The following is a 15,222-nucleotide window of genomic DNA, read 5'->3' on the forward strand; positions in this document are numbered from 1 at the left end:
TTATCAAACTAAGGAAATCAATAGAGAAGGAAGTAGGATGATATATTTGGATTTCTCATAATGGTGTGTATTTTACATGAACTAAAATGTGGTATTTATACTACTAAATTTACCACTATTGCATGTGTGAAATTATTTGTTTTACTATTATACTTTGGCATTTACCTAGGTAATAGGTAATTATCACTTACTATTGTAAGTTGACAATTTGGATAGATATTTCAACCTAAATAGTAAAAACTATACTCCCTCCGTCCCGGAATATCTGACCCATTTTCTAAAAAAAAGTGTCCCAAAATAACTGAGTCATTTCAATTTTCAATACAACTTTCATCATTCCCAATACAATATAACTCTAATTAATTACTTTCATCATTCCCAATACAATATATTCCATTTTCCCCTTTATTTATATATTTTTCTTAATCTGTGTGAAAAACCAAACTGGCTCAGATAAAACGGGACGAAGGGAGTAATCATTATGTTTATATAATTTATTATAACAGAATTGGGTATGATATTAATATTTAGTTTTTTAATTTTTGTAGTGATGACGACATGTCATCTTATATTATTTTTAGCATGTTTTTAAGTTAGTTTTAATCTAGAATAGAAGAGTATTAAACAATTGCTAATGGTTTTCGGGATATTTGTAATGTTTTCTATATTGAGTCATGTAATTCAAGTTTTTCTCGAAACATAGCAATTATAGGGTGTTTCGATGTAATTCAAGAATAAATCATGCATATGGGTAAAGCAAAACATTTGAAGACTTGTGAAGACATTGGGAGGACAATGAATGAAGATTCAAGAGGCCTAGGAAGAGATTATAAAAGGAAGAGATTTTGTTCCCAAGTCTCAAGACATCTTATATGGAAGCAAACACCCAAAAGACGAAGAAACAAGCAATTTCACACCAGGAAGCAGCACCCATGCGCCTAGGGCATGGCAACATGGCAAAATATGCCTATGCGTCAAGCCATGCGCCTGGGGCATGCTGGGAGAGGGTCATAACTGGTTTTTTTCTTCCACTTTTTAAGCGGTTAAAGCTCAGTTTTTCAACCCAAACCTAGTTGGAAACTTTCCTATAAATACCAAGCCTCTCACTCATTATTTCTCATTAAGAACAAAGCGGTTTAAGAGGAAGGCAAGCACTTGTAGCTTCAAGGGATGAGTCTCTCTCCTCACTCTAAGTTTCTAGGGTATGTTTTATTTCTTTTGTAATTTGTCTTTAGTTACCATGAGTAACTAACCCTTTTTAGGCTAGGGTTCTAAGATGAACCTCTATTATGTTTGTTCGATTATTTGATTTAAGTTCTTTATTCATTTATTTTTCGAATCCTATTTAATTTTACTATTGCGTAAGATTTGTCTCCTCTAAAGCAAACAACCGTGAGATAATGGTACTTAGGAAGGTGACATACCTAATATTGGTGAAAACCTAACCGAATCAGGAAGTATGTAAGATAATGATTAAAGGTAATCAGGGAAACACGTTGACTTCATTACTTAAATATGCATAGTAACTTTGTTCTTATTTCATCCTTGGTAAGGTAGACGAGATATGGTTGTCCGTTTGTAGAACTTCCGAGATGGAGAATATGTTGATGCCCTTTTAAGATTCAATAGACGAGAGTACCTTTATGTCATCAACTCACTGTTATGAGAAAATATTATTAATGCTCAAATACGATGTCGGATGCTTCACATGCTTCTCCTGGGGTGATTGGAGAGCACACTTAGTGGCCCTCTCCTCCTAATGATGGCCTTTCCATAGGGGCGGCTCCATCTAATGGGTGGTAAACTCCCTAATTGAAAATGTTTTAGACTTTGTTTTGAGTCGAGAGAAAAGAGCTATCCGTTAGATGGAGCCGCCCCTATGGAAAGGCCACCATTAGGAGGAGAGGGCTATCAACGAGATGGAGCTAGTTCTCGATTCACCCATTTTGATTATTTTTACTAAATTGAGTTGACTATACTTTAAAAACATTTTGTTTTGAGTCGAGAGAAAAGAGCTATCCGTTAGATGGAGCCGCCCCTATGGAAAGGCCGCCATTAGGAGGAGAGGGCTATCAACGAGATGGAGCTAGTTCTCGATTCACCCATTTTGTTTATTTACTAAATGGAGTTTTCTATATTTTATTAAGATTTTCGGCAATATATTTTTAAAGCTTTATTTTGATTTTCATGTCTTTATGATGTTGGATTTTCGTTGAGGTATACCCGTTGGTTTGGAAATATTTACAACATGTGGATTTTCATGCGTATAAACGGTTGCGGGTTATAATAATTTTATACGGCTACTAGATTTGTAAATTAACATTAGATTTTGAGAAATGTAAATAATTGCCCTTGTGTGTTTCCCTTCTAGTCGGTGGTGGTTGTTTTCTCTCACTAAGTCCTTGTGGCTTACTCTTTCATTTTCTATTTTTTTCAGATTCCCAAGCTGCAAAGTAGAAAGCTACTAGTAGACTTGAGGTTCATCTTTGTCACTCTTTGTGGTAGGTTTCCTTGATGAATGTCTCTTTTGTTTATGTAAATATTCAATCATTGTATCTGCAGCTATATGGAGTTTAGAGTGTCTTATTTTGAGTTGAACACTTATGTAAAAATTGTCCTTTTTGAGCTTCTGGATAATGGAACAGGTTTATGGACAGGATTTAAATCTTGGAAACGTTAAAAATACAGGGGATACTCCGTCCAAAATTTCTGTAAATATTATTTTGAAGAAAATAGTTATCTGTAAATTATTTATGTCATTTGTCGAGTTTGGTCGTTAGGCTTGCCGGACTAAAATGTATAAGTCTGTGCGCCGGTCACGATTCTGGTTCTTGGGCCGTGACACTTTAGGACACTGAGAATTTAGGAATCTAAATATTTGTTGTTGATTCAAATACCTCTGAGAAAGTAAGAACATATTAAAATGATATTTGAACAATCATTTTGTGACAACTTTTGTAACAACTTTTTTTCTTATACTCACATTATTTTCTTGCTTTCTCTCTCTATTGCCTTGGTTTTTGTGTCAATCCATACATTTCTTTGTATATTTTGGTTGTCCAATTAGTTGTCTTAAGAAGTTGTTGTTCAAATAACATTTCTCAGGAACATACGTACCTTTACGCGCGTTAGTGTATATTCCTACACGACTAACAACCCTAAACACTTAATCGCGTAGAAACTCTGGTGTAAGGTTGCAACTGATAGTTGGGAGGCAATGAACCCAAACCTCTGAGATAGTAAGACCCCGCACGTACAATCTCGTGTGATTAGTAGGTGCAATTTGACAGTTGGTAGGTAATAAAACCCCATGAACTCATCACTTAGATAGAAGACGTTGAAAATTGAATAATGCCTGACCATTGAATAATTTCAACAAATGAATAGAGGGGATTCAAAGAATCCTTACCACCACTAACAATATGCAATCAAAAACCAGGTTAACTCCTAATTGCAATCAGACTAAATTGCAAAACCCTCCATTTATCTTTTAATTTATTGTTATTATTTTCCTGTTTCTAAATAAGTAACGTGAATTGCCTAGTTGAAACGACAATCCTTGTGCATACCATACTCTACTTACATTTTATTAATTGGTAAAAGATTTGGTACCTTTGCCTAAATTCGACCATCAAGTTTTTGGCGCCGTTGTTGGGGATTGTTGATATTTTCGACAAGGTGATTTAAATTACTGATTCGTAATTTTTATTTATTTATTTATTTATGTATTCCAAAAACCAATATATATATATATATATATATAAATTTCCGATTGACTCTGTCTTACTAAGAACTTTGTTAAGTTTGTTTCATTCGTGATACCATAACATCTATTCTACCGCTAGATCCACACATAGACAAAACTAAACGAACACTTCAAAAAGGAGACTGAATTACAAGAGAAATGACAAATCAAACAGAGATCATCCCAATTCATGACTATGCATCAGACGAGTCAGAAATAGGAGACGAAAATCCTCGCATAACTCAAAGAGACTATGTGAGGCTGGATAACTTCGATGAAGTATCTATTGGGTTCCAACCGGCAAACCCTGTGGTGTTCGACATCAAGAGCAGCGTGATGATTAATTTGAAATCTAACCAATTTTCAGCTAAGGAATCGGAAGATTGCAATTCTCACTTGATGCATTTTCTGGCTTCCTGCAGCACCATCAATCCACCAGGGGTATCATAATCAGACAAGTGACTTAGGGTGTTTGGATATTCTCTAACCGGATGGACAAATGATAAACTTGACATATTATCAAGAGTCCCTCAAGAGTCTCACAAGCAACACAACAAGTTTATCATCTATATAGACAGTATATAATAAGCCATTGAAATCAAAAGGAGAAACCCACAAGTTTATCATGTTTTTTAGGGAATCGAATAAGAATATAAACAAACAAGAAATCCAAAATCGAACAACATACTTAAGTGGTTTTTCAGAATCGAACAAGCTCGTACCTAGGTTTTTCACTTCCATGATTTCCAGCCATGAGTTTGAATTCTAGTTCCAATCACCAATTCTCAGTGCCAATCGAGTTCCAATCACAAATTTCTCCAAATCATGTTCCAATTGACCAAACCCTAATTCATTTCCCCCAAATTGTGTTACAGAGAAAGAGTTTGATGAGGAATAAGAAGATGAAGACTAGGGCAAAACAGTCATTTCACGCATGGGCTTTCTCAATAAGGGCAAAATTTTTCATCCATGTCTGTTTTGCTAGCGTGGCATCGCTCATACCCAGTCACCCCTAGACACATAGGCACTACATCGCTAATGACTCTCCACCTCTGCAAGAAAATAAAATCCCACACCCTGTTTAAAATTATTGGACTGGGCTTATAGTACAAAGTTTTGAAAATTGATATGCAATAAACAAAAAATCTGAGCTTGTCTTTTAAAGCTAAAACCATCTCCCTATGATACAGAAAATCTTGAATTTCCTTTCTCACTCTCTTATCAATTATTTATTTTGAAGAACTCTCTAATCAATTATTATTTCCTCTTCTACAGAAAATCTCTAATCACCTCACTGCTATAAATAAATTCAACCCTAATCCCCTCTCTCATTTTACATCTCTCGTTCACTATATCGATTTCGGTTGGTGTTTTTCTTATTCTCTCATATTTATTGTAACACCCTATTTCTATTACAACGATAAAACACACGAATATAACAATATTCAAGAAATAGACGCTACGTCTAACACAAAAAATCCAAAATCCAAACATACATGTATATATAATATATCAACAGTCGTAGCGGAACAAAACATATAACTCCTCAAATACATACCATGGTCAAAATATACCCACATACAAATCCTCCAAGTCCTAAACACATGGACAATAAAGCCAAATCAACAACAGACATAAGACACTAAAGCCTAATCAGAGCCTGTCCTAGACTCTAAGACACGACAGCGGAGAAAGCTCCCGCCATCCAAACATCCACCAAGCAAACTCACCAAGCAACTAATCCTGCACAGCGTCTACCCATCCATACAGACAGGTAGGCGGCAAAAACCACTGGGGGTAAGCATTACATTAATCATAATCAATAAACAATAATTAACATAATTAATTCACTTTAATTCTCAATTAGATTACATGAACAATTAACTCCCATGAATACATTCATGAAACAACTCAAATATTACAACTAACATTTATCCACACATTCATCACTAACCACATCATTCACATGCCACAATAACATGATTATACTATGTAGTGCGCCTAGACTTGACACGTATATGCATGTGGTACCAAATCTCCTCAAGGTCGTCACCCATGATGCAACAAAAACATCATATGTAAGAGAACACCTCCTCTCTTACAAATCACCTATGTAAAAGTACACCTCCTCTTTTACATTTCACATATGACTCGATATGATTATGATACATGGACATACAACAACGACCCAATAATGCACAACTTCACCACAACAACGACAATGTAAAAGTACACCTCCAATTACATTGACTATTTCAACAACATTGCATTATCAAGTATACATGTCCACACATTCAACAATCACCATTTACATAAGAGTCATCATCACACACATCAATATCTCTTTACCAAATATCAAAACATTTCCACATACTTTTCATAAACCAAGTATAATGGAACAACACATCATATCATGATAAACATCATATTCATCGTCCACAATCATCCACATATCATCAATTAATCATATAAAATCATTCACGAAGGATTTACAAGGTACTTGGTTCAAAGGAACCGTTTTCAACAAAGTTCGTCTATCGGTATCTTATTTCCAAAATAATTGAAGTTATTGAACCAAACCAAGTAAACAAGATTCAATGCCTCAACTAAAAATACCTCTAGGTCACATGTGAGTGCAGTAGAGAATACTTTGGCGTTTCACCGACCAAATGTGATGAAATCATAAAAGAATCACAAAGTTCGTCTCACCGAAACATTTTTCAAGAAATTCCCCATTTTCCAAGCAAAACAAGTTAGACCCAACACATCACAGTTTGAAAACCATAATTGAACTTATAGAACCCAAGTTTGAAAGTAGGAAACAGTCCACAAGGTTTGGGTTGGCTTAAAAGTGGCTTAAATGCGGAGTTTTCGTAAAATTTCTCTAAGACATCCTTAGAGTGTTTTCCTCATAACTTAAAATCCAAGAATCATTTTCAAGCCAAACCAACGCCATTAGAAAGATAACAAGATTATCTACAACTTCCATGTTTACACCAAAAACCAAATCAAAACAGAAACGAGGGAAAAAGATGCAAGAACGCGAAACAGGGGGGGTGCTGCCCTGTGTAACTCGCCGTTGCGAGTAACTTTACTCGCGAGGCGAGTAAGCTCCAGGGAGCCCTCCTTGCTCGCTTCCAACTCGCCTCGCGAGCGCGGTGGCGAGTTGTGACAGTAAGCTCTCGGGAAAACTTCCATTTTCACCCCAAAACCCCAATTTTGACTTCCCAATGTCCAAATTTGATCCCAAGGCTTGTCCAAACATTTCCAAACATGAAAAGACACACAAATTGATATAAAATTTGACCCAAAACATTCTCCTAACAAAATTCACCATTTGACACATTTTCATAAAACTTCAAAAATAACAACACAATCATCACAAGCTCAAAGATCAAGATCACCAAAGGTTCCATTCATCAACAACAACACCTCACAACATCAACAACAACTAATCATGAATTCATCACAATTCATCAACAACATCTCATATCAACAATTTTTGGGTAAAACACAAAGCATACATATGTACATGATTTAAGCTTGCAATTTCATCATCAACAACTCAATTAACATTCAATTTACATACCCAAACATTGCATCACAACATAAGCACGAATTTTACAATTAATTTCACAATTACTCAATTATTCAAATAAGCACTTATGTAAGAAATTAGGGTAGAAGCTACAACTAAGTGATTATGACCAAAGACTAACCCCCTTACCTTAATTCTTCACAAACTCAAGCTAGGGCTTCACTTTAGCTCCAATCCCCTTGAATTCTACCTCCCTTTAGCTCTCTCTAGCTTTCCTCCTTCAAACCCTTTCTCTTCTCTTGTCTCTATCTCTTCCCAAATGGCAAAATGTTGGTAAAACCCTATTTCTCTACTAACACTAGTGTTTAAATAGGCTTTACTTAATTGGGCTCAACTCACAATCCTTAATGGGCCTAACCCAATTCTATTCTAACCCAAAATGTTATTACTCACTTAACGGTAAAATGTAATAATAACGGTCAACTACCGGTAATAAATAAATTACTACACTCTCTAGTAACTTAGTAAAATAATACCACTAAGAATCAAAAATAATCCTCAACAAAATTACAAAATTACCCCTACTCACAAAAATGACCAAAATGCCCCTAAGTCCAAAATGACTAAAATACTCTTTAACGCCGAATTCTACAAATCCAAACCTAAAATACACACAAAGGCAAATAATCACATATGAGCACATATCACACATAAACAATTAAATAAAATAAATCTATCGAAAATCGGGCTGTTACATTTATCTTCTGCTATTCAATATTTTCTGGTTTTTTTGTTCAAATTGATTGATTTTTTTTTTATTCTCTTTATATATTTAGGTTAACGAAAGACTTGAACGAGTGACCAGAAGTGCTTGTAAAACCAACACAAGGAAAAGGTGTGCTTATCTGCTTTATGAAATAGATTTTGGTTTTGATTTTTATTTTGGTAGATTTTAGTACCATATCACTGTGAGATTCATTTACTATTTTTGGAACCTGATTAGTGCGGTTGATTTAGGAATTCTTAACCTGATTGATGGCACGTCGGTGTCCGACACGACATGTGATTTTTACCTGGATATTTTGGTGTCGTTATAGTATCCGGTGTTTGTATTAGTGTTTCATTGTTCTTAACAATTTATTGTTTAACTTAATCTGTGTTCATGCGAACTATCTATGAAAAGTTTAGAAACTTGTCATCTTTTTTATGTTAATGTGTTCTTCTTATTACAAGAGTGTAAATAATGGTTTATATATATATATATATATATATATATATATATATATATATATATATATATATATATATATATATATATATATATATATAGGGTTTTGTTACAAGCCACCCTTTGGTGGTGTCTTTTAACAAGTCACACCTTAAAGTGTGATTTTCACTTTTTAGTTATAACTTTGCTAAAAGACACCTTCATAAAAGTAAGTTGGTGTCTTTTCGCAAATGCTCATAGAGTAACTTGATAAAAGAGACCTTCATAAAAGGTGTCTTCTATCATAACCCATATATATATATATATATATATATATATATATATATATATATATATATATATATTTAATATTTTTGCTTTCGGTTGTTTGTATTGAACACAACGTTAACTTTGTGTTGATGTGTATTATGTACTCTCTATCAAAAGTGTTAACTTTGCAAACTTGTCATCTTTTCTATGCTGTTGTGCGCATGTTATTACAAGAATGAGAGGATAATATTAGGTTATGTTTGAATATACAATTTATTTGCAGCTCAAAGCATAAGCGTTTATGTATAAACTATTTCTATAACAAAAGATAAAGTAAAGTTAATATTTTTTTTTTTTGCATAAGCTATAACCTATTTTTATAAGCTATTTTGTAGAATTTTTTAAAATAAGATCAAAACAACTTATGAACTTGTCATAAGTTGTTTTCATAAGTTTTCCCAAATAGTCGCACAAAATTCATGTAAGTAGATAAACTCAAATTATCCATCCAAACAGGTCCATAATCTCTTTCGGTTATGCTAGTATTTTGCTTTCTGTTGTTTGTTTGACCTATATTTGTGTTTAGATGATTAATATACACACACACATTGATCCATTGTATTTGTATTTAGGCGATTCATATATACTCACATCCATGTATCTGTTGTTTGGTTTTCCTTTGTCTCACTGAGCTACGCCAATATACACACGTATTGATCCCATCAGGTATTAGGCTTTGTATAAGAAAATAATTTAATGCTCTTTTAGATCTATCATCTATGTATAGGACTGTTTCTTACAGTTTTCTCTTTCTATCTAGGATATATTCTTTTTTTTTTTCCTTTAGAAATCATAACTATGTTTACAGTTTTGAACTAGGAAAACATGCATATAAATTTTATAGATAACACTCTTTAGTTTGTTGAAAAATGCTACATGATGTTGGCAACCAACACATGGTCAATACTTTTTAATTCCCATTATATGTAGAATTGAATATATCCCATACTTAATTCTGCCGGTTATAATTAATTGTAGCATCTAAGTGTTGGTTATTTGAATTTTTTCTCATAATTATTTAATACTTATCCATTATTGAATACATAATTATTTATCTGTTATATAGGGTGACATGGAAGGAGATTCAAGACATTGGTCAATGGGTGCTATGCAATCTGCATTTTTTATGGTACAAACTTTTAGTATTTTTTTGTTTTCAAATATTGATCAAATTATTATTAAAATTACAATGATAATTATGACAATTTGATGATATTTTATTGGATGTCAGTGTAAAACAATTTTACACTGTCATCGCATATCCCGTGCACCCTTCTACAAATGGGATGATATTTACCAAGTTCCTAATATTGATTATAATTATGTATGAAATAATTCATTTTGTCTTAATATATTGTCTTTTAATCATAACAATTGTATCAATATGGTCTAAGAAAATTGACATCAATCATCAATTATAAATATTTTTTTTTTTTGAAATAACATCAATTATAAATAATATGACCAGTTCAATATAATTTTTTTTTATTTTTATTAGGCAAAAGTACTCTTGTCTTAGAGAATGTTACTAGCCAAAACCGATGGGGTAATACACGATTTTTACATTTTACTATAGTTTCTCTTAAATGTATTGGCAAACCAGGATTGTGGAACGAAAGTAGCTAAGAAGCTTAGCAAGATTGCTTCCTCTTGGATGGAGTTTCTAAAGTTTTGTTCATCAGAGCTACACAGTGTTGAATTTGCAATTTTTTCATCTCTAAGTCACTTAATATTATTGTTTATTTTGGGTCGTGCTTATCATCAAATCTTCTTAAGAAAAGATTCAAACACATTACTACTAAGCTTGTGGAAGGCATCTACTAATCTATTTTGGCCAAGTATATTGAATGCTATGTTCATTGTCAACATTGTGTATGCATTTGCCTATAGAGTGCCGTTGGTTCAACCTCCAGCCTTACGTGTGCCCGTTACGATAATGCTATCGCTTAATCTTCTATATGGCTTATCGATTTGGGTAGTCGCAGCGTCAATGTTCGATGTCCTTGTCTTCTCCTTTAAAATGAATGGCATCTTGTTTGTGTCTCTATGGATTCCTGGTTTTACCTTCCTTTATTTTGTTTTTACCATGTTTGTGTTTTTTTTTTATATGGAGTTGCACAAAACAAAATTGAGCATTTTATCATTTTCATATAGATCAATTACTTTGTTACAGTTTAACAGTTTAATATGGATTTGCACCATCACATAAACGATCCTCTCTAATTGATATGCGTCACTTGGAATGAGGGGAAATTTTTGTCACTCGCTTTTACCACAATTCATTCACCAGTATAGTGAAATGTTGTGAGTTACAAGTGTTCTTGTTTCCTCATTATAAATAATGGAACCTCAACTATTCTGGTTTAGGGTTTGCGATGTAGTTTGGATCAAATTTGTTGTGACAAGGGAGGGGTGAGTTAGAAGATCCACATTGTTAGAACAATCTCTGTCGTGAAATTATTTTTAGTCCTGTAAAAATTTTCATCAATTTTTGGTCCTTGCAATTAAGTAAAATCATGTGTATCTTTCGAAATTTTATATTATTTTTTTGTGGTTGTATTTAGTATGTTATTGAAATCTCTCTTGCAAAAATTTCACTTTTTTTTAACAAGTGATTAGTTAAATATGAATTTTTAATTTTTTAGCTTTTAAAAATTCATATTTAATCCATATCTTGTTAAAAAATTCAAATTTTTTGTAGAAGAGGTTGTTATAATATTATAAACATCTCTATAAAAATTCATTCAAAAATGTGAATATACACATGGTTTAATATAAAAACAGGGACCATAAGTGGCGGTAGATAATTTTGTAGGAACCAAAAATTGATGAAAATTTTTATAGGGACTAAAACATAAAATTTGAAAATTTTGTAGGGATCAAAAACATAATTAATCATATTTTAATTGTATCAATGTTTGATAGGGGATATGTGTGTCTTGCTTAAAGAGAAAAAGGGTAGAAACAAATGAGATGACTCATTTGTAAAAAAAAAAAAAAAAAATGAGATGACTCATATTTCACTTTCATTTTCATACGGACGCAAATGAATTGGAGGGAACCGATATAATCTTTTTTTTTTTTCTTTCCTATTTTATTTGGAAGCCTTCCAATCACATGGCAGAGTTCAAAATGGTTTCTATCTTTACTAAATCTTTTTATCTTCCCATTTCAATGTGATAATATTCATCATTTTTCACGTGTACATGTTTATACTTTATAGTACACCATGGTTTTTACATATGTCGTTCATAGGACTTTCAAAATATTCAAATAGATCAGTTAGTATTCCATTTTTAAATTAGATGTCGATATTTGTTCTCTTTGTATTTTGTTTATTTATTCCTACCATGTATGTATTTGCTATCTTACCGTTTTTCTTATTATTTCGATCTTTTTTAAGAGAATTATAACAAATATTTTACAATCAATATTATAGGTTTATGTAAGTGTGTTCTTCAAAAATTAATTTCCCAAATCATCGTTTCTTTGAAGTTCAAAATTTAAAATTATTTTATCTCATGATTTGGTTATTGCATTCCTTAACCACACTAACAGTTCTTTAAATTATGGACATTTTGTCGACATTATACATTGTTTGATCAATTTTTTTAACAGGATAACGCTAATAGGACGGAGCTGGGGCTTCTTGACAGCTATTTTAACCAAGTGTTAGATGAGATTCTTGATGATAGAATTTTATTCCCCCCTTGAATATGGTTGTGTAAGAAACATGTGGTTTGTGTAAACTGAGAGCAGAAGTAGAAGAAAAAGATGAAGGGAAAAGAGAAGTTCAGAGAAACAATGTTCTTATGCTTTTATTCTATCTATAGTTTTTCTACCGTTTTCTATTTTTTTAAGGACAATAGTCATTTTAATCCCTCAATATGTTTCGAGTAGCAACAATAGTTCTTCAATGTAGTATCGAAATTCTCTAAAATTGTCTCCCAACCCATACGAACATCTTAACCTCCTAAGCACAAATACAAAACCCATGCATCATAATCCTTCAACTTATAACTAGCACCAATCTAACTTCGAGGTTGCCACCCTAACGTCTAACTCCTCACTTCGAGGATCAAAACACTCTTTCTGAAATGGCACCACATGTGAAACATCTTAGAGGAGTATGAATGTGTCCTCCACTTGATTCTTTCCCACCCGGGCAGCCTCTTGTTGAAATTTCTATCCTTTCTTATCAGCCGGGACCTCATAGGGCCTATTATGCTTCTGATTCTTACCATCCTTCTCCCAAGCGCTCTTGTAGTGAGCGGATTCTCACTCGGCTATCCTCCTCTAACCACCCTTTCATGCACCTTCAGGAGTTAGATACACTATTAAAGGGATCAGGCACTGACAGTGTCTACACACATGCCGCCTACGAGGACTCGACAAAATTATAAAACTTAGGTCCGATAGACCGGCCTGCTCTGATACCAACTATGTAACACCCTAAACCCCGACGTTGATTTATTAAATAATAAGAATATATTTAAATAAGAGAATGTTACAAAACTCGTCATCTGTCTTGTAATAAAACAAAAGTAAGTAATAATTAAGCAGCGGAAATAAATTCAACATTTCTCATAAAAGGAAGAATTTGATCCTCAACATTAATCGTAGAAATAACATAAAATTTCACAAAACCTAAACTTCATGGGAAATAAGAATTCAACGTACTACTTTTGATACAATAATTTATGTTTTGCCTCTCCAACAAGCCAGCCCTAGTTTTCTCTCTCTAAGTTTTCTCTTACAGTTTCTTCATTGAGGGGTGATTTTGGGTCAATTCTTGACCTGAAATCACCCCTCTTCATCTTTTTCTCTCTATTTCAATCTAAATAAGTGATTTTCACATAGATCTAGGTTTTTTTCTTTGTGATTTCATCATCCAAGTGTGGTGGTTTGTTGTTCGTCGTCTAATGCTGCGTTGTTTGATTTCCCGTCTTCGTGCGGTGTTCATTTGATTCATATTGAAAGATCGATTATTCAATCAAAGATTAGAGCGTCAACGTTGCAGATCCGGAGGCCATGGATATTCCGGTCACTTTAATTTTATCATATATTTTTGTAGGCATTATACTGTTATATGCTATTAACTAGGATGCTGTGAGTTTGTTCGTAGATTCATCCTTTACGTTTTTAGCGGTGTTGAATGATGTAATCTCTCGATTTGAATGAATGAATAGCATTTTGTTTTTGTCAAAAAAAAAAATTCAACGTTTTCTTTCCAAAAAAAAAAAGAATTCAATGTTTAACACCAACTCTAGTGTTACAAATCAGAACACGTGTTTATTCGACAACTTAAAATCATTAGGTAATAACAACATAAGTAAATCCCTATCGCCACCTTTTAAGCGTCCTGCAAACTAGAGCTCCTCGTCCTAAGAATTTCTAACCCAAAAATACAGACATCATGAATACAACAACAAACAAAGGGGGTAAAAATATACATCATAATATTTGTTGGGACATGTGAATAGTAAAATAAACCGTCAGAACATCATTAGTCGTCATTCATAAATAAACTCAATTTACTTCATATCAATCAGGGTAGTGTTAACTTGTGCCCTTAGGGAACATGTTAAGAAACCTAAAAAAAAGAAACTTTTTCTAAAATTTTGTGCATTTAAATGATTAAAAAGTTAAATATTAAATGCAATGCACACATTTCAACAAGTTTTTTCTATATTTAAATCATTAACTTGTGCCTTGAGGGCACAAGTTAACATTTCCCAATCATAAATCATCAACACATTATCATTGCCACATTGTTAGAAATGTTAGCGTTGAACAAACAATATTATCTGAGTTGATTTTACGGAATAAACCCAGGTGGAGTAACCCCGGAATTTATTCCACTGCTAATCGATAATAATTCCAATTGGCGGAAACCCAACTGACGGGGATACAGGACTCCTCTGATTATCGTGGGGTCATCCTCACGGATAGTGCTCGTTCCAACTGGCGGGAACCTTTTGTATCCTAACTGGCGAGGATAGCAAAAGCCACGGCCTATAACTCATTTAATGTCATAACTCATAAAGAGACTTAAATTCTCGTCTCTATCTGAAAAGTGTCAAAAATAACTATGTTTCTGTAATGTTAATTTTGTTACAATAATATTATAGAAATCTCTTACTACTTTACTTAGAAAACCAACCCAACATCTTCATAAATAATACTTTAAAGCCCTAAATTATAATCTAAGAATGCTCACTATGAAATGTAACCGCAACCATTATGTGCTAGAGCATTTATAATCATAAAGTACTAATGCTTATAATTAAACATATAACTCATGGAACTGTACATTGTACTAGTTTTGAACCAAGTATAGCATCTAAGAATTGTACTGTTGATGTTTGTGATTGCTGGATGTTGTTGTTTCGGTTTGATTTC

The sequence above is a fragment of the Medicago sativa genome, chromosome 4 (assembly GCF_051527215.1).
Source record: "Medicago sativa cultivar Bolivia chromosome 4, Bolivia_mono, whole genome shotgun sequence".
Taxonomy (NCBI): domain Eukaryota; kingdom Viridiplantae; phylum Streptophyta; class Magnoliopsida; order Fabales; family Fabaceae; genus Medicago; species Medicago sativa.